Source organism: Coptis chinensis, chromosome 9 (genome assembly GCF_015680905.1).
Source record: "Coptis chinensis isolate HL-2020 chromosome 9, ASM1568090v1, whole genome shotgun sequence".
In the NCBI taxonomy this organism is placed as follows: Eukaryota; Viridiplantae; Streptophyta; class Magnoliopsida; order Ranunculales; family Ranunculaceae; genus Coptis; species Coptis chinensis.
In genome coordinates, this window is record NC_141464.1 from 48,340,727 (window position 1) to 48,360,960 (window position 20,234).

Consider the following 20,234-nt stretch of genomic DNA (forward strand, 5'->3'; position numbering starts at 1 on the left):
GTGAACTGAATGCATTATGTAGGTATTGCACATTACATAAAGATCAATCCATCCAGTCTTTTAATTAGTTCATTCCCCTTGAGATGACACTTGTGTTCACTTTCAAATATATAACTCAATCAAGTAATTTATGACAAATAATAAGTAAATATATTGGCCTTAATATCGACATCCATCATGATTATAAAGGATGAAACAATAATTTTCACTGTGATTAAAACCTAACCTCGACTCTAAAAGCTAGTAATCCGGTTTTGAATTCTTACCTTGTTTTAGGTTATTTAAGGTTGACTATTATCTGCTTGGGGTAGCTTCCAAGAACTCTCAAGAATGTAGCAAATTCTGTCAAAGAACTAGCATTTTAATAGCTTTTACTTGTATCACTCACCTGAACAAAGGACGAATTGGAAGAAACCATACCTCTAAATGCCTAAGTGCATTTTGAGAATTGGGATCAGCCATTGAGGCTTCAAAGTCCACGTAAAAGAGATAGTCGAAGTACCTGGATAGTCAGAATAAAGACTTTGAATCAGAGTAGTGTCTCGTGCAAAGCATTGTTCTAACAGGGATTCTACACACAATTGGGAGTACAATGTTCTGTAGAACTTAAAATAGTGCAAAATTTAGAGTCTTTGTAGTAATCACTTTGGAGATCCATTATCGTTGTCATCAGATGCTCGCATAGGTTGCTTACGCCGAGGACGGCTTTCAATCTGGTCAAAAGAGGCAAAATCCATGAAAATCAGTATCATCTCTCATGCATGAAACTAAGATGAAAACTCCAAAAAAGTGGTTATAAAAGGAAAAATAAAAGGTGTTTACCTTTGTCAGATTAATTTGCCTCATTGCAAAAACAGCAAGTGCCTTGAAAAGTACACCAGGCCCCTCCTCTAAAGAGAAAACTATACTCGTCTGGGAGTGATAAATAAGGTTTAATACCAATGCAAATTCATATGACGGTAGATGACTATACTTTGGTCAGGTTAAGGACACATCATGTAACGATTGATAGGGTATGTGACAATGACATCTCAAGTTCTCATTTCTCCATACAAATGAAAAAGTCCGACCAATAGGCCAATAGCCGAAGTACATTGCATACAAGGGTATGGCACAGAGCAGTCTGCAGATCGCAGCACAAGCAACTGACTATGCCGCCAAAATCCACAAACAACAATATTCAAACCAGAAACAAAGTTTACCTGCTTGACTATACTTTGGTCCGGGTTAAGGACACATCATGTAACAGTTGATACTTGATAAGGTATGTAACGACTAACTATGCCGCCAAAATCCCGGATCACAAAGACAAGCGGTGACTATGCGGATCGCAAAGACAAGCGGCGGTCAAAGACAACAATATTCAAAATCATCCATCCTGCAAATAAAACCAAAATCCTTATTTCAATCCAAAAACCAATAATCACACCCAAACAAAACTTATCAAAACCTATAATAAACATAAACACCTACTTTCTAAACTGAACATTCACATCAATCCCAGTCGCAAGCCGATCAAATAGATTCAAAGCATCTGATATATTCTGCATCTGATTCTCAACATGTGTACAATCAGGCATGGAATATAGCAACAAAATCAAGTAATGCTAACGCAATCTATATACCAGTGAAACAAGAAGAGTGTAAGTGATAACCGTCTTAACTAAGCTAGGCACAGGCAGCTTTTACATTATTCGACAGGCTACAGAAACACCAACAAGAGAAACTAAACTAAGTTACAACATGTTAAGCAAAGAATAGTACTCACCTTTAGTTCGAGAATCCCAACATTCAATGGAAAAACAGTCCAAGGCTCCACCATCCTCCCTCCTCTTTTATCCGGGCTTGGGACCGGCAATGCAAACCAATTATATTAATTTGCACAGGCGGAGTTAAAAATGGGTTAGGGCTTTCTTCAACTTACTAAGCAAACAAGCATACATACACTACAATCAAATTTAATAAATAGATATAGTACGAACAAATTAAAGTTAATACTCATCCATACCAAAAAAAGACCATAAGTTTGTCAAGTCACTATGACATCCATATTAAACAAAAAACAAACGGCATTCAAAACATAAAGAAGCCAAACCATACTAAAAATCCTAAGTTCGAGGAAAGTTTGCATATCCCAAACAACTTATTAAGAAAACGCATCCTTGACTCGAGCCAAATTAAAGGACCTCCAAAGACTAAAGCCATCCAAAATCTAACTCCATCTTGGGGCCCATCGTAAACAAGAGCATCACCAACCAAGACTTCCTCTATGTAGACCTTTTTTTCACTTGCGAGAACTTTTCTGCCATTGCAATCTCCAGCTGTCTCTGTCATGACATACCCCTTAGCAACCACTACACCATCCCTATCTAATAAGGATACATTTGGTGAAGAACCAAACGTCCCAGAAGGAGGATTCAAATTTGCAAACATATTCATCAAGTTTTGTTGAGTCGAGTGACGAACAGAACTGGAACCGACTTCAGTTTCTGGTGTTAGGCCGCACGGTTGTTGAGTAGTTGATGTTTCATTGTTTTTAACAGCCTTAAGTACATCCTGACACAATTTATAGTAACAATTGGTCATACATAATGAAATTGTATGCAAGAAAGCACAAGTGCAAACTGCAAACTCACCTTTAACACGCCTATGACATTAGATAAGGAAAACTTCATCTCATTCATTTCCCCCTTCAACTCAGAATTGGATGAAGAGCTTGCTTGTTGCAATAATGCCTTGGCAATACCTGTACGTTGCAATTGCTTCTTAGACTTGTTGGAGCTGATTCCACGAGTTCTACTCCCTTTGTCAGGTCCAAAGACTTTAGACAACTCATCATTATCGAAGTCTACTTCCATTACACTGCCCTCACCACCTGCACTTGCTTCTTTTCTTCTTTTATTAGAAGCATCCACTTGTTCCTATATGAGTTATACATGCATAAATTATGAGAATGGTATGCAAGTATGCAACATAGTCTATATACAATACCAACACACAGGTAAGTTTAAGCTTCAATGTTATTAGAACTTACATAATGGGTTTGAGCGCTCGCTAATATAGTTCCATCATGACGCTCATGTCCTTTTTTCCAACTATCTACCCGTCCATGCTTTCTACTAGGATCTTCTTTATCCTACAAAAATAATTATTAATAGTTGTTAGCATAAGGTGATAAGAAAACGTTAGTACAAGAATAGACACCTACCATTTTATCCAATTTATGGGCATATGTGCCCCGCCCATTAGTATGTCGATATATGTCCTTTTTGGCATTCTCGGCATTCTTTGCGTTTCTAGCTCTCACTTCAGCGGTATTCTCATTTCTGACAAACGCAGCCCAATTATTTGGATCCTTGCCATCTGGGCATCTTTGCAATAGCTTCTTCCACGCGCTCCCGCACTTACGCAAAAATCTCTTTTCGAAAGGCATACTTTGATGATCTGAACTTTTGGGGAAAGTCCTTTTCAACTTTCGGCATGCGTTGTTTGGGGAACATTAGGCTCAAATTCTTCCTACATGAACAAAGTGATGTTTGTTCATTTCATATTAAGTAAATTTCCACACATAGGGCTGGACAACATGTAGATATAGGATTGGAAAAACATACTAATTATCAAGAATAATGGATGCTATCATTGAAATTAAAGTACATGTAAACCATACCATTAATTTGTTCCAAACATTATCCTTGAAGCTTCCATCTATTTTTCTCTAATCTTTGTAATGAATTGGAATACGAGCTCGAACATAAACTCTAACCTGGGTATTCCATTTGGCATGGTTAGGACCCACAGCGACGCCATCCTCATTGAACTCTATAGGTAACTTGGTAATCGTTGGTAAGGCTTTTGAAGGTTGAGATGTATGTGAGTCGGAAGTTAAATTATGAGATGGAAGTGGGACTGGGAAGGCTGGGAAGTAGTATGTTATGATTGACTGATGACATTATTAAATAGCCTAATATGACAAAAAAAAAATTGTTAGAACAGAGAGGTAAAACTAGGATACCACAAAAAATGACAAAGTTCAAAAGTATACATTTATAAAGACCACTCTTGATAATAAAAAACATAACTCTCACCTAATTGCACAAACAAACTTCAAAATAGAAAAAAAGTAGAAAATGAGAAGTTCGTGATCTAACTAAGAATCTTAAAAATATCTAAGAATCTTAAAAATGTGATAATGCAACTATTACAATCAGGTTAGACTTTGCATCAAAGGCTGCAAATTAGGTTGGTCCTCAAGAATAGATTGGAAGTCGGTTGGTGCATCTAGCTCATCAACTCGACTTGTCAATCGCCTAGGTGAATTTATCACTACCCACCAATTAGGATTTCTCAAATCCTTTGAGTAAAATACTTGACTAGCCTCGGAAGCAAGAATCGCCCTCATCTCATCAATATCTTGATAAACACTCTTTAGCCTATTGAGATTAACCATCACTAAATTAGAATCTGGACAAAGTTTACAACCATTGGTCTTGTCCTCCACCTTCACCCAATTACAGTAAAAGACAACATGCTAGAAGGTCGTATAGTCCAGCTCTATTATCTGTTCGATAACCCCATACCACTTAGTCGATGCATCAATGGGATTTTTGTCCTTCCTACTTGACGTAAATGTAGTGATTGCATTCATGCAAACACCACTGTCTTGTGTAGCAACTGTTTCATCATGCGACCTAGTAGAGAACACAAAACCATTAACATGATACTTTTTATATGTTTTAGCTTTGAATAATGGTCCTTAGACAAATCGCCATAAGTCACAATTTGTGTCTTTTTCAGCCAACAACTGTGAAGTGAAAAAAAAAACGACAATTAGAAAGTTAAAAGTACAAATTGTAATATCCTAGTAAACTAAATACATGAATAGAAGAAAACAATACCTTGTCATATAACCACACAATGAACTCAGTCTGTATCTCCACTTCTGTCTTTGCTATCCCTTTTCTTCTACCACGTGCACTTGCTTGCAAGGCACGATACTCACTGCAATTTGTTTATGCAGTTTGACATGACTATTTATTACGACTTTCTAGACTAGTAATTTCAAGTCAAATGTGTCAAAAAAAGAAATCAAAATTATAATGTTCATCAAGCTTTTCGACGTCTAGTCGAAAAAGAATCCATCTACGGATTTGTATCCATTGTTCCTTGCCTAGGGTCACAGTTTTACCCTCAAGTATAGGCCCCTCATCACAATACTCTCCATCTTCATCTAGAAACACCTCACGAGTAGCTTTGTGATTTCCATCCCGTGAATTTGGCATGTACTCCATAGCATACCTAACAGATTCATAAACAATATAGGACTCCGCAATAGAGCCTTCAACATAGCGTTTATTGCTAGGAATATTTTTACACTCCTTCATTGCCCTATTAAAATAAACAAATCCAAAATTGTACTTAGTAGTTTCGATGATAATTGCCATTAAATATGAAATAAAGGTAAAATTGTACATACCGTTCAAATGGAAACATCCACCTAGGATACACGGGTCCACAAATCAGCCCTTCATCAGCCAAATGCACCAAGAGGTGGATGCTGATATCAAAAAAAGCGGTTGGGAAATACTTTTCCAGCACACACAATGCCTTTGCTACCATGTATTTGGCAACTTGGATTTTCTTTCGGATTAAGACTTTCGAACATAGGAGATTAAAGAATAAGCTAATCTGGTGAATAGCTCTACGCAAATCACGATGTTTTGGAAAAGCGTGTTGAAGCAAAACTGGAAGCAAGTAACACATAATCACGTGATAGTCGTGTGATTTCATTGTAAGCAAACCAGGAGGACTCAAAGTGACAACATTTTTTAAATTCGACGAAAAACTTAAAGGAAGCTTCAAGTTCTTCAAAATTGTGCAAAACTCAAGTTTCTCATCTTTATTCAAGACAAATGGGGCCATTGGTTTAATAGATCTCCCTGTGATTGGGTCTGTTTGCATCCACTGACTACTATGAATCCCCATTTTCTTCAAATCCTCTCGCGCCTGTACTGTATCCTTTGTTTTCTCTTTCTTGTCAAGAATCACATTTATTATGTGTTCTGCCACATTCTTCTCATCGTGCATCACATCAATAACATGTCGAATCTTATGTTTCGGCCAATATTCCAGTTCAAAGAGAATAGACCTCTTATACCATGCTTCAGTAACTTCATAATCTTCATAATCTTCATCATCTCCAATAGCAACCACATCTACACTCCGTTTGGCACCTTTTAATACTTTACCAGGTACATAATGGACACGACTTAGCATTTTCTCAATTACTTCTCCCTTTAACCTTGGTGGAGGGGGGTTTAACTCTTTTGTCTTAAGTCCTAAGTACTTGCCCTGCCTAAATGGGTGATCAGATTTAAGAAACATCCAGTAATTTGTATAAACGATCTTCCTTGCATTCCCAAGATGCATAGACGGAGTTTCATCACCACAAATAGGACAAGCTTTGTAACCATGTGTTGTTACCGATAAGTTACCATAATGCGAGTGTAAATCATGAATCCCCACATCAACATAGCCCTCAAAGTAAAGTGCTCTCTTTTGTACACATGTAAGCTGCCACCCCTTCTTTCCATAACTGTTGTAACTCATCAACTAGTGGTTGAAGAAATACATCAATGTTTTGACTCGGTGCCTTCGACCACGGTATTAATAATGACATCATATGGAACTCAGATTTCATGCACAAAGGCGGAGGGAGATTATAAGGAACTATGTAAACAAAGCCAACAATCGTAACCGGTGGATTGAACTCCACGTGGATTGAATCCATCGGTTGCAATCCCAAGCCAAACATTACGCCCTTCCTTAGCAAAGTCGGCTAGTCATCTTTACATGTCTTCCACTGAAGTGAATCGATTGGGTGTCGCGATATAATTCCAAGAAGGTGTCGCTCTATCGTGCCATGTCATTTCACTTGGCGCTAACCATGCTATTGTGTACAACCTCTTGAGTCTTGGAATCAAAGGAAAATGTCTCAATACTTTTTCGCCTCTTTTGTTTCTTTCTTCCCGTTTTCCCCTCCTTCACTTTGTATCTAGGTGTTTCACATTGAGGACATACCGTTAAGTCAGCTTCAGTCTTCCAATATAACATACAGTTGTTTTCGCATGCATCTATACACTTGACTTTCATTCCCAAATCTTTTAACATTGCCTTCATTCTGGGGATACTTTAAAGGCAACGTGTTTCCTTCCGCAACCATTTTCTTAACATGGACAAGAGCGGTCACACTTGTTTCACGACCAATTATATTGCTTCTTCAAGTTTTGTAGGTCCACCACTGCCGAGAGAGTTGTTATAGGAGCCTCACATGAAGGGTATAATTTTTCTTCCACTTTTTGTTTATATTCATTATACCTTTTACCCAAATCTGGTTCAAGAACATATGGTGGTTCCAAATCTCCACCCTCACTTTCATCGCCTCCATTCAAATCCTCGCTAGCCCTTCATGTATGTCATAAGCAACGTCAACAAGATTCCCCATTTCGAGTCCTTGACCTCATCTTTTTTTTACAGATCTCGGTCTACCATTCGATCCTTATATGGGTTCTCACCATGTAAAACCCATACACGGTATGTTGATTCTATACCATGCAAAATCAAATGTTTTCTCACTATATCAAACGGAAACCTTTTCCTATTTCGGGACTTATTACAAGGGCAAGGACACGTGGTCAATGTAGGGTCCTTGTCACTAGCAAATTGAATAAAATCCGACACCCCTTGCTTGTATACAATCCCAAATTTGTCAATTTCATTCATCCAATCCTTTGGAATTGGTTGAAACATACAGCAAAATAACTCCTTACACTACACCGTTTAGAATAAAATAAAATCTACGCAAAATAGTTTAGAGACAAAAGGATGGAAGTGACTTCGAGCTTGCAATATGACATATACAGACACAACTATTTACTTAACTTCATTATACCAAATCAGGGAGTTCCTTCAATATGCAAGTTTAGTATAGGTAATAGCAGATTATCATTTTTTTTTCGGTAGAATTATCGGCAAAGTATCAAATCACTGAGGTAAGTATACTCAATATTTTAATCCAGTCACCATAACAGATTTGACAAGGAAACACTAAAGAAAAATACAAACACTCGAGTTCACTCATGACAATGACGACAAGATATTTGTCCAAATAATGACATATAAGAAAAGATCCCTCAAAGTCAGTTTTAACACCATTGATTAGTTTACTTACCACAATCATTTTACTTGAAAAAAAACCATAAGATAAAACAACGATAATAACATGTAAACAGATAATAACCACAAAGATGCATTTCCACAAACAATCCAGAGACTCAAAAGAAGAGTTCAAACAGCATAGTATTCATAAATTGAATAGTACTAATAGAGCATACCCATTACATGCCTGATTAAACCAACAAACTGAAACAGAGAACTAACAACTCCCAAAAACAATTGTTTTATATGCCTGATTGTTATGTAATTTGCGTTTTTCTTGGTTACAAACTTATTTGCGTGAGTTTCTAATGGGCTTTGAATTTTATATTGTATATTTCCAATCGTTTTTGGATGTGTTTTAAGGGGTTGCATTTTTATGGCAAGTATGATGTGGTCTTTGGGCTCATGGCATGTTAGGGATTTCTTATGTTTTAATATGATAGTTCTGTTTTTTTGATACGTAAACAAGTTTGAACAATCTTATATAGTTAAAACAGATAAGTGTCATTTTCATTGCACATCATGATATGGTTCCTATTTCGAAATAGAGATTAACATTCCTTTGCATAATTGTATCTAATCATTCTTTCATGGGTTAATTAGACTAAACCCCCCATTTTATATACATGTTTAGACCCCCCATTTTATGATTCCTTAGACATAAAACCCCATTCTGTTTTCTCCCCATCACACCAACGTCAATCTAGGACTTACGTTGAATACAGAGTACGCCACTTTCGGGTGGCGTGTTATCCAAGATCAATTTGACAACTGATTTTTAGGAAGAGTTTTAATCTTTGATTGAGCAATTTTGTTTTCAAATAGGAAATCTGGTCCAACACAACTTTTAGAAAACATACAAAAAGGAAAACCTGAAGAAGAGAGATAGAGGCATAATAATCAAGAAAGCAAACATAGCGATCAATGGAATTAATGTAGAGGTATACAAGGAATGCCAGAAGAATCATGCTATTGGATTAGGTAAGCAGGCAACAGATGGATGTTACGAGTACATTCGCGATGATTCAAAACCTAATGGAATGTATTGTGAAGCTTGCGCTTTTCACCGAAACTTCCACCATAAAGTTTTGGTACAGGAAAAACGTCAAAGTTATCAGGTAAATGTGAATACAATAATTCACACACTTGCAGGCTTACTACCAGAAACTGGCTAAAGAAAACTATGCTCAAGATGAAGAGGACTGTGTAGTAAATGACGAGGACAATGAAGAAAGTTGTTAATTAGATTTTGGACTTGGTGGCTTACTAAATCAAACTTAGTTGTAGTTTACTCTTCTTTCATTTGATAACATCTTGCTCACCATCATCAACACCTTTGCACTAACAGCAAACACAAAAATCGTACCTTTTGCAGCAACTCAAATCGAACTTGGACTGAACCGAGCAAATCCCTCACTGAAGAATTAATCCAACTGAAGAAAGAGAGAGAGAGAGAGAGAGAGAGAGAGAGAGAGAGAGAGAGAGAGAGAAGTTAATTACCAAACCCTACGTAATTGAAAGGAAGAGGAAGGGGAAGGCATACTTACAAGCGGTGGCAGCAAACAACTTAAGAATGAAACAGATTTGAGAGAGATTGAAAGAAATTTGAGAGATATAAAGATAGTTTGTTTCCATAGTTAAAGAGTTGTGATACGGGGGAAACTCAAAGAGAGCGCAAGTTTTTAGCAGTTTCCCTCTATTTCCCAAATTTCTAATTTTTTTGTGTGTTTTTTTAATGTTCACGGTTTTGGCAGCGCATAAGTTTCGTAAGAAAATTAAAACAAAATGTTAGAAATTAATTCAATTTTAATGAAAAATCATTGTAACGGTTTTTCATAATTGCTCACGGTATTAAAGTGAGAGGAACTCTCTTACGCTTAAAAAATGTTACTAATGAAAAAAAGTGAACGTTACTAATATCCTGTTTTGGCATGTTTTTTGGTCTGTTGAGAACGTCTACAAATTCCCTGACTTATGCGCTTTTAATTTTAATGAACTGTCAACTTAGGAAACTAAATAAACCGTCAAGACCAATCAGATGTAGAACACTTAATTGGGGCTTTTGACAAGCTAAAAGCATCAATAGTTGAGACACACTCCATATGTTCAATCAAGAAATTGGGCCTAACACCCAATTTTTGAGAAAATGAAGTCTAGAGGACACACTTTTTGGTGAGTAACTCACAAGGACAAATTTTAGAAAATAGTAACTCACGAACCCACGATTTCAAATTTTGTAACCCTCAAGGACAAAATAAGTTGGCCCGGCCATTTTACTTTTTTTAAATGCCAGTTATACCCTTTCGTGAAAATAACCTTCAAGGACAAATGGCCCGGATTTAAAATAAATATTTTCCAATTTTACCCTTTCTGTCATTTTACTATGAACAATGAGTGTTCATACATTCTACTGGTGTATGAACAATGATTGTTCATATCCAAATAGGTGAATGTACCTTATACAATATATTGATGTAGGAACATTGAATGTTCATACCCAAAGACTATGAACATTGAATGTTCATACCCAAAGGACCAAGGACTATGAACATCGAATGTTCATACCCAAAGGACTATGAACATTCAATGTTCACACTCAATCAATGTTCATACCCAAGGACTATGAACATTGAATGTTCACTATAAACATTGAATGTTCATACCCAATCAATATTCATACCCAAGGACTGTGAACATTGAATGTTCATACCCAAAAGACTATGAACATTGAATATTCATACCCAATCAATATTCATACCCAATGACTGTGAACATTCAATGTTCATACTAAATACACCAAGTCGTTTTGTCTGGGCCGGGCCGTTAATTATTTCGCGTCAGGGGTATACTTGACATTTCATCTACCCGATCCGTTTTTTATTTCGCGTCAAGGGTATACTTGACCTTTCATCTACCCGGTCCTTGAGAGTTACAAAAATAAAAAGGTGTCCTTGAGAGTTACTCCATGATGTTCAATTGAACCATCAAGAGGTTAGACAACTTTAGTAAAAGGAAAATCGTGAAACAGAAAAAGAAAAACCTTGAACATCTCATGTACGCTCCATTATCTCCTTCAAAACCTACTGTTTCATTAACTCTTCCAGCGCAAATATGTCTTGGTGTTTGATCTCCTCGGTTGGTTTTCTCCTTTCCATTATCTCTTTTCTTCACTGCCCTTCTCACAACAAAAAGCCATTCTTAACATCGAGAACTACCGCCATGAAAATGGTTTTAGAAGATAAGTTTTTTATTGTATTTTTTGTTTGCATGTACAAAGTTTGCTCCTTTAGCTACAATTTCCGCTGCAAATTGAATTGGAACTTAAACGATAAAGACGATTAAAGATTCGGTTTTTGTCCAACTTGTTGCAACCTAGTGAGTCATTTTTCCATTGCCTTATTTTCAGTCTCGTTTATTAATGTTTTGATATTAAATGTGAATCTAGTTATCCTGAATTTGAGTGATTGGATTAAAAAGGTTGGTACTTTTATCAAAACTTTAACTTTCACAAAAGTGGGTTATTACGTTAATGCATTCCTTATTGGACTATACCATTTTAGACTATATTTCCAACGTAATGAAGTGGCCTGGCGGAAAGCGATTTGAATTTAGCTAGCGGTATGTTCTTGGTCTTGTGGAAATGTGGTCTACTGATTATGTCTTGTTGCTTGTTACCTGTTATCTTGATTCCATGAAAAGAAAGGAAAGATTATGCTCAATGTGCGGTTTGTTTCGGAGTGTAGGTTGTACCTTGCTCCGTCCTATTCTAATTTCAAAGTCCGTTCTTGACTTAAGAAGCTCTCTATAATGTAATTTCTGATAGTACATTTGTCGTAATTCAATGCCTACTTAATTAAGTATATAGTTAATAGAATTCTATCTATTCATACTTAGATGATATCATAATATCATATTAACTTAATGGTCTTGATGCTGTTTTTACACGCATTACAGAAGCCTAAGACCATCTAAATTGGTTGGTTTAACTTCCCACCTAAGGAGTTACCACATATTGGCAAATCCATAAACAAACTCTACCATAACTTTTTTGACCAGGATAATGTGTACTACACAAATATAGTGGTCTTCAAATTCATCTCTATGTTACTGTGAGGTACTTACGTTGTAATCTTTGCTTGGTTTTTACTTGTTTCAATATAGTAGTCTAGCACATTTATGAGTATATATTTACACACGCAGAATTTCAGTGACAAGCATAATATAAATGTGATGAATAGGCCAAGGAAGATTACATTTGATTATGGCCTCTCAATTATTAGCATGTGTGCTGACATCTTTTTCTTGTCTTCTTTCTCAGTTGCATGTACTACCAACTATGAATATGCTAATAAGGTTAGTTTTGTACTGTTAAATATTATTGTCATTTCATGGAAAGAAAGTTGTTATATTTTATGTCATGCTATGCTTCCTTCTTTTTTTCTCGAGATTATGAGCTTGATGTGACTGTAGCAGGGGAATTGAGACTATGTATGCTAGTTACAATTTTACATTCTATCTATTTTGTATTGTCTAGACATGTCCTCCAATATGAAATCATGGCATGTCTTATAGACTTATAGAAGCTTATGCCTAACATAATTGAAGTCGTAACTTTACTGATAAATTGAGGTTAAGCCTATGTTTTTACGCCACATGATAACATGCAAATAACTCATTTTATATACCACGCACCATGAACATGCCCTGTGCTTTAATTGGTGAACTGGTAGACTTTTTTTCTCTAGCACTTGCTTATTAGCTGGGATTCATTTCTGGGTACCTCTTGCTATTTCTCATATTTTCTCGTGGCACTCGGTTCTTTTCTTTTTCACTTAGACGTGTCATTCATTGAAGTGTAGTTTATATGGTATCAGAATATGCATGAAGAAAAATATTTCACGAGATAGAATTAATCGGAGAAATAAACGTCCTGTTACTGACTCCAACATTTATGTCAAGGCATGATCAAGATGATTACACACTTTTTCAGTTTAAATTTCTATGTTGGCAGTAATAGTGGTGTTTTCTTGCAGCCATTGCAACTCATTTGAAGACTTCCATATTACTAGAGGAACTACGATTATTTAATAATTAGGTGTATGGTGTTGCTCATAGACTTCTAATGGGGAGTAGGGAAAATGTATGGATTCAAGCTTAAACTTTCTTTGATGAAGCGAAACGCATGGATGCTTCAACAGCATCTGCATTTTACAATGCACTAACTGAAGTGCTATGGTATTTTGGTCAGGTAAGCTACCTCTCTTGCATGTTCAAGCGATTGACTTAAAATTGCACAGAATACCATATGACTTGGTCTCCAACTCGGTTACAAAGTGACCGACGTAAAAGTCCTTGTCTTATGACCAGTAGCTAGGTTTATACATTTGAGTGGATTTATTAGTTAGTTGCCTACTTGCTGCCCCATAAGGTGATCCAGCTAGTGGTTAGAAATACTATTTAGCACCCTAGTCTTGTTGTCGCAATTGTTTAGCAATTCCATTGAACTAGTGTTATCACTTTCGTCTTGTCAAAAGTAACGTTTTTTTTTTCATGTCGTTGTTTTCTTCGAATGATACTCTTCTTATTTTCTTTTTGGACTTTGATTTTTTGCAGGTTAAGTTGGGACAAGGTTCGATGAATGAAACTCAAACCATGTAAACCATTCTTTTTGAGACATATTTTGTGGATATGTTTGGTTAAATGTGTGTAATTTTTTGAGATGGTGGAATGTAATGGATTTTTTTTTTTGTGAATAGATCATGAACTGGCTAATTCGTTACATTTGTAATCATGTTAAGTTGTTTGCAGTGGAGTTTGATTGTATACGTGCTAAATGATTTATTTAATTTTCTGGGTATAAAATAATTTTTAATAAATAATTTTTTTTCCATAAAATGTATATTTTTATGATGGCTTTGCCAAAACCATCACAAATTGAACAGGTTTCTTGATGGTTTTTAGAAAATTAATGACGGTTACTATGTAACACTCAATATTTCATTGCATATTATGACGGTTTTAGCCCTATTTTTTACATAAATGCTTTGAAGTACATAATTGTTTTTATAAAACCGTCATAAATTTAATGACAGTTTTGGTAAACTTTTATGACGGGCTTTATAATGTCGGTTGTTTTTTTAATGAAAACACGTCGTTAAACCTGTTTCATGATGACTTTTAGCAGTCATTATAAGTCTTTTTTTTTTAGTAGTGGAGGTTGTATGCTTGTTTAACAATGGTGCATTTCTTTGCGGCCTAGCCTACACAAGTGTCTAAGGTATATAGTGCTTTAAGTATATGATTTTGAATTCTGTTTTTATAACTAGGCTTATGCAGTGAAAATATCTATAAGTTTAGTCACGCTTTCACTGCGGGCAACCTATGTTAATGCTCTATATAACTATGGAAGCAAACTTTGATAAGTGGATGAAAAATGCATCAAGAGTAGAATGGAAAATGCGTTTTTGCTCCAAGAAGTGTGGGTTCTTCCAAATCTATGAACAACAAGCAAATCTAAAACTCAGAAACAAATCAAACAAGAACCATTTAAGTGTTTTTTTTTTTTGGTGATATTGTTACTTTAGTATGATTTTTTGGGATCTTTATAACCCCCCCAATTCTTATTTTTTATTTTCTTAATTTAAGGCCCAGTCGTGTTTTTTGGATTGAATTAAGATTTGGGTTGGGCTTGATTTGTTTGTGCAGGTTTTGTACAACTCAACTCTTGATCGGAACACCTCCTCAAGAGTTTGCTCTTATTGTTGATTCTGGAAGTATTGTTACTCATGTTCTTTGCTCGACGGATGAACAATGTAGCAAGCACTAGGTATCGTGTTATTATTAGGCTTAGGTAACTGCATTGAATACTTTATATATCAAGGTAATGTTGGTATTCTGGTTGTGATGCTTGCCAGACCTTTTTTTGTTGTTGAAGGTACACTCATTGCTATGCTAGTTTTTTTTTTTTTGCTAATGCGTAGATGTGCCATATGCCAATTTAGTGTCTCTATTTTGATGAATTGGTGGGATCATCACATGTTGTGGCAGTGGCAAATCTCGGGGGCGGGGCGGGGCGGGCGGTATGTGGGGTGGTGAAGCTAATGAACAAGTTTATGATTATTGGGCTTTTGAGAAGGTACTACTGTATCAGTCTAAGCTTTTAGCATAAGAAAGTAGTTAGTTACTAACCCTTGCCCTCATAGTGTTGTTTAGATACAAATCATGTGCATTCTTGGTGAATCCCTGACCACCGAGTAAAGGGTTCGTTGAATCCAGGTCATGTAATTACTAGTCGTCAATTAAGAAATGGCTTACACTAGGAAGTAAATGAGAGTTCCCAACCCCCACCCCCGATCTGCAACCTGTTTGCAGATATAGGTTTGATATCTTAGTTGGACAAAGGTACGATGACATTTGTCAATTACTATTTTAGCTTCGTCGTTGGTTCTCCTTTAAGAGATTTATAAAGGTTGAATTGCAGGTAGATGGTCTATATTTTAGTGTAGATGTACTTGTGATTGGTGATGCCCCTTGTATCTAGCACGTACAGGTTATGGTTTAGTATCAACCTGAAATTTTGGATACTTGTCCTTGGTCATCTGGCCATATGCTTTGTTTAATTATATGTGTGTTGTTTCGCTAATAAAAAGCAATGTTAATTGGGTTTCTATTCATTTTGGTAAGATACGTCTAGATGGTCGAAGAGATCGACGACATGGAGTTTTGTAGTCTGTGTCTAGATGTCATTTGTGAACTAGGTTATAAAAGGGCCCTTGGTGTTGAACTAGTAGGTCTTCTTCTATAACCTATTTACAGCGAGATGCCTTAGTAGGTACACTTTACTTTCTAGTACGGAATGAACCATTTTGCAAGAAGACCTGATACTTTACCCAGTGAGGAAGTGAATCCATATATATCTTCAAAAGCAGAAGCATAGTGGCAACGGGATAGAGATGGAACAAAAGGATCAAATCCATTATCTTCTCAAATCTATAATGAAGGCAAGTGCTTCTTTCAACGTATATCAAACAATATTGATCAATTTGTTTTCAGCCATGTGACCATGTCAAAGGCTTTTCTTTTTGTAGAACTTCCTCATTACTGTTCGAAGATCCCTTATCTATTTTCTTAGGAATCTATATGCGTTAGCACATAGTATGTGTCTTATCTAACGATCTTGTTACAATCTCTCATCTATTGTCTAGCTTATAACCAACTCTTTCTGTACCCGTGTCAAATCTACTAAATGTATTTATAACTTTTAGATGTTGCATAAAAGGTGTGTGGTACCTGGAAAGTTTTTGGAATCATACATCAGACTTACCTGTGCATTTTCTCCTACACTCCTACCAAGGAGCGAGGGAGTGGGGAAGCCACACTTACCCATGCAAATATGCAGTTTCTTGTTCATCGCATGTTTTTTTTTGGTAAAGCAAGTTTGTCGTTTTTTTTTTAGTAATTTGATGTGTTTCTTATTTAGAATGTAAAGTGTGGTTATCTAGGTAGAGGGGTTGACATGTCTCGAACATTTTATCATGGTCAAAGGCCGGATCCGAAAATGGGATTAGACAAACATGGAAACAAGGACCCCAGAGCCCAGCCTCATGAACAGGACATGGAAGTTGGTTATGAGGACAATGCTTCGCAACAGTCATTTGAAGGTTTGACACAAAAGTTCCATGATGAGATCATAAAATTAACCAAAGAACAGCACGAGGCAGAGGATGTCGAAAATGCTAGGCATAGGCAGGTGAGTCTATTATGAGTTTTTCCTTTTAGGACTTCATCCTTCTCTTTTCAATTGACGAGCATTTATTTCCAAGGGATATAAAATTTGAGAATATATACCTTTCTCGCAGATTCTTTGATTCTGCGTTTTTGCTTTGCAAGAAACACTAAGGACAAATAATGCCTGTTTAGTTGTTGCATTTGTTCTTGAGAGATATCGCTTATGTGCAAAGACTGAAAGATTCTATTAAACATATAGTTCATAGTTTTTGGTTGAGGTAATGGGCTAGGTAAGCAATGATGATTCTCATTTTTGTTGGAGTTGATTGAACAACTAAGATAGGGAGTAAGACTGACGCACTAGGATTAGCAACACTTTCTGTCTTTGGAAGGATCAGGAGAAGGTAATAGGAGTAACATTCATGTTTGTCTCCATATCATTGTAGATCATAGATCAATCAAATAGTGGAGGACAAGCGGTACGTGGCTTGAACTAAACCTTCCATAGTTTGACTGTGTCTCCGCATCCATGTGTGTTGGGGGGAGTGTCTTCTGCTTATCATTGAGGAGTTCCTCTCTTGGTGGACCGAAGTCTTCAGGAGATTGTTCATTTGAGTACTTCGTTATTAGATGGGATAAATTGTTACTTTTGGGTTGTCAATGGTGGTTACTTTTGCTGTATTTTCCTTGATTGTATTGTTCTCTTCTTTTACATATTGCAATCTTCTCTGACCCGTGTTTGGTTATTGATGAGATTTCTATTTTCACTGAGAAAAAAAAAGTGTATATTTTACAACAGTCAACAAGGGGTTTTTCAATTTGGTACCTATGATGTTTGAGTATGGATTTTTGGATTTATCTTTTAATGATTGAATTATCAAACTAGTAGGGACACTTTACTTTCTAGTACGGCTAGTGTATGTCAGCATAGTTTCGTGTTTATTCTCTTAGGCTGGTGAGTAGTTGGATTTGATAAGTATGCCACATATTTTTACACTAGAGGCAGCCCTTGGACCAATCTGAATTAGGGGTTAACTCTTAGGTCTTAACTCTTGTTTGCTTGTACTGGTTCAGTGAAACCGCTACTTGAAATCTGCTTGAACATGGTAAGTGAAACCACTGCTAGAAAAAATCTCCAAATATTATTTTTCTCTCATGACTTTCCTGTTTGATTCTTTGGTAAGGTTTCAATGCATTCACTGTTTACTTTAGATATTAAGGTGTTAGGATGTCATAGTTATTTGCTGCAGTTTTTTTCCTCACTGTGTAGATTAACTGATTAAGACTCTACTTGTAAGCTGCTACAACCTGTTTCAGAAGGAGCACGCTGAAGCAAGGGAGGCAAAAGGAACCTTAGGAATAGCCAGGAAAGGATGCATGTAGAATAGGGAATACAGTCTAATACAGCTAAGGTAATTAAGCACCCCTTTTCATATTTCCCTGTTTTTTGTTTGTTGGTGTGCTTGATCAATATGTCACTTTACGTATACCTTTTCACATTATTGCTTTCTTTGTTAGTTGAAAGTGCGTACAAGGTTAGAATAAAACAATTACAGACCCATTTTTTTTTCTCCCTTCACTTTCTCGCCAATAGCTTATACAAGCTACTTAAGAGAAATCAAAGTTTACTAATTAACCATCTATCCACCTTAAAAAAATTTATGACCCATCTCTTGTAAACACTAAAGTTAAGTGTGAAAATTCAAAATATGACCTAGGTGTGGCTATCGGGTTTTCTTTTATTATCGCGACAAGGCGAGATTGAGTTCGGTCGACTTCCGTTTAATTAGTTTAGATGTGAGTCTAGTCTTCTTCCCAAATAGCTAGTTTAAAATCATTTTGCAAGATGGGGTTTTGTTTTATTAGTTGGAACTTGTGTTTTTAGGTATGGTGAATGAACTATTTTTAGTTTGAAATGTAAACTGTGAGTCTCTTTCTTCTTTTGTTTAGTTTGAAATGAACTATTTGAGCTCGTACTGAACGAGTCGAGTCGAACTCGAATTTGAGCTTGAGCCCTATATTAAAGCTCGAAGTCAAGTTCGAGTCGAGCTCGAGCATGCTTGCTAAATGTGCGAGTCGAGCTTGAGCATACCAATACTCGACTCAGGTAGCTCGATGACCAGCCCTAGTTGCCAATGCGCTATAGGACTTTAGCTTAAAACTTTTGTCTACTTACTGGATTTAATTCAAGTGTATTCTTTGCAGGAGAACTCTTAGAAGGTTAATTGTAAATAGTTTCCCTAGATTAATTTTCATTACCTACCTCAGTTTATGGTTTAAAGACCTTATTAAGTTAGTTTTTGTCGTCCTATTCATCCTCTTCTTAGTAATATGATGTTTATCTTTGGTTGCACGGGTCTTCGCTTACACTATTTTCAAATATTGGTTGCAGGGAAGGTGACATTCACCATATGTTTACGAGTCACAAGTGCATAATCAAGATGTCATATGGAAGAGTGAAGGACTACATGCTTAATTTGGAGATATTGAATCATAGTTCGCAAGGTGTTGTAAAAATTGTACTTAAAATAGTTATGTAGGAGAAGATGAGATCTTTCATTTTGATGCGTAAGGATTGTTTACTCGGATAATTATGTAGCTTGTACTTAGGTGGTGCAGTTCTATTTTTACTTAAGTTTTATTTTCTTAAGCTATAAACATATGATAGTTCTAGACTTAAGTTGTAATTATTTAATGAAGTGTTGTTTGATAATCAATTGTTTTACATGAATGACAATATTTGTGAATGTAAATATTTGTAAATTTGGGAGTTAATACTATAGGTGGCTTGTGAAAAAACAGACCAGAAAATTCCAATAATTTTTTTAAAAAAATAATGAATTATTACTAATGGATATATAACTGTTACAAAGCACAAGTGATAGTAACGGAAGTGCAAGTGTTACAAAGGCATAATTATTTTTGTGGGAATAAATCAAGAACAAAATTAATAACCGTTACTAAATTTGTTGATACGTGTTGCTAAAATTAATTTCAGTAACACTTGATAACCGTTACTAAATTTTCTAACACTTTATAACCGTCACTAATATCCGATACTAATATTTGTCACGCAATTGTGCCAACGCAAGATAACCGTTACTAATATTTTTTGTAACGAATGTATATCTGTTACAAATAAGCCGTTATGGTGTAGTGAATGTACAACATTTCATAACATAGCATGTTCTTCTTCTTTTTTATAAAACTTTCATACATTATATTAAAATAAGTAAAATATCCCTAGGGCAGTACAAATAAAATTGTTTAGGACCATCAGAACTAGCCCACTC

The 20,234-nt window shown here is 36.0% G+C and overlaps 2 long non-coding RNA genes across 4 annotated transcripts; one reads left to right on the forward strand and one right to left on the reverse strand.

Moving 5' to 3' along the window:
* Positions 1 to 416: 416 nt before the first annotated feature.
* LOC147476410 (uncharacterized) lies at positions 417 to 919 on the reverse strand. The gene is made up of 3 exons (XR_015207580.1): positions 823 to 919; positions 646 to 713; positions 417 to 502 (listed from the first exon to the last, which is right to left on the reverse strand). It is a non-coding gene; the product is annotated as an uncharacterized LOC147476410 (long non-coding RNA).
* A 13,503-nt stretch (positions 920 to 14,422) lies between these two features.
* On the forward strand, positions 14,423 to 19,654 carry LOC147476411 (uncharacterized). Of its 3 annotated transcripts, none has more exons than XR_015208773.1 (6): positions 14,423 to 14,491; positions 14,920 to 15,040; positions 16,043 to 16,218; positions 16,720 to 16,963; positions 18,212 to 18,353; positions 19,334 to 19,654. It is a non-coding gene; the product is annotated as an uncharacterized LOC147476411 (long non-coding RNA). The 3 variants fall into 3 exon arrangements; XR_015208772.1 differs by having other exon boundaries at positions 16,046 to 16,218; XR_015208774.1 differs by having other exon boundaries at positions 16,046 to 16,218; positions 18,240 to 18,353.
* The last annotated feature ends 580 nt before the right edge of the window (positions 19,655 to 20,234 follow it).